This window comes from Camelina sativa, chromosome 5 (genome assembly GCF_000633955.1).
Source record: "Camelina sativa cultivar DH55 chromosome 5, Cs, whole genome shotgun sequence".
Lineage (NCBI taxonomy): Eukaryota > Viridiplantae > Streptophyta > Magnoliopsida > Brassicales > Brassicaceae > Camelina > Camelina sativa.
Genome location: NC_025689.1, coordinates 23,284,731 through 23,286,360, shown reverse-complemented (window position 1 = coordinate 23,286,360; position 1,630 = coordinate 23,284,731).

Here is a 1,630-nt window from a genome sequence, read left to right as displayed (position 1 = left end):
TGTCCTACCAACCACATATCCCCTCACTGGAATACCTCATAACCACACAAGGATCATATACATGCCACAAGGGCCACCACTAAGACCAAATAAAATATCCTAAAGAGGACCACCACCAAGGCCAAACAAAATGTCCTAAAGAGGACNATAATAGTTTTTCCTAAACCAAACCGGTCCAAATTGATAATTAAATTGAACTGGTCGAACCAGAAATTAGTGGTGTCGACCGACACCCCCTTGGTGTCGATCGACACCCCCTTGGTGTCGATCGACACCCATCCCCAAAAACCAATTTTTGGTTCGCGGATGTTACAATTCTCCTCCATCAATCTAGTTTCGTCCTCGAATCTCGAACAACCATCAGCCAAGGACTCCCNTGACCGTCACATAGACACTCTGGCTAAACAGCCCGCCACAAAGGCCACGCAATTGGCTAAACAGCCCGTCACAAAGGCCACACANAAACCGTCTCCCCGGTCCGCACTCCTCCGACCGATCTACAGAAGGTCACCTCTAGGCGATAGACTCACGCTCCAGGCGTCATTTGCTCTCGACTTTTGGACTTTCCTTTACTCATAGGCCTAGACTTTGAGTTCTTATTGGCTCCTCATCAGACCTAAGTCTGCATGCCAAATGTTGGCTCCTCACTGGGCCTAAACCCGCATGCCATAATATATAAGGAAAAATCCAAACTCGTCTCTCGGGTCGTCACCCTACAGGGCGCCTCCGGACCGTCGTCCGAAGTCGATATACCAACCATACTCCCAAGCCACAAAGTCTCTGNTGACTCAACTCTAGCAACCTAACAGAAGCTAGAAAACCAAGCGAACCACTAGAACATCCTCCTCTTCATCGCCTTGATTCCACGATCACACTTTGCCTTTACCTGCACCACAAACACATATTGAGATGCATGAGTATTTGATAAACACTCAGTGAGGCAATCCTCTCATCTACTGGGCTATATACACAAGCAACAATGATTCCAAAATTCCAAACAAGCAACAAACAAACACACAAACCAGGAAATCAAACATCATCTCGCTGGAAGGGAGGTGTCGACGGACACCAGCCTAGTGTCGACCGACACCAGCCTAGTGTCGACCGACACTGGCTCAACGGTGTCGACCGACACTACCCCACAGTGTCGATCGATGCCCAATTTTCTGGTGTTGACCGACACCAAGTGGTATCGATCGACACTCCCTCTGCAACTGCGATCCACGCAAAGTCGAGAGTCGAATCTCGCTCCCAGAACTCCTCCAAATCGTCCAATACTCGAAACCCAAGCCTTATACATCCGTAGGAACCTGTATCAACCAATCCCAGCAAGAAAAACACACAAACAAGCAACAAGCAAGCAAGAACAAGGGAATCAAAGGCTTAGATTAGCCATGGTCATGCACTCACCTGTCTGCAGAAAGAATCTGACCAATAAGAACGAATCCTTCACTCCTAGCAAGCTTCTAGCACCTTCCCAGCCTTAGATCCCTTAAGAAACAGCAAGGAATCTCACCAATCTCACCAAAATCTCAATAACACTCTTTCTCTTCCTTTTTCTCTCAAAAACGTTAAACGGCGACAAGAGAAAACTCCCAAAACCCTTCTGGTCGACCACACTCTTAAATAT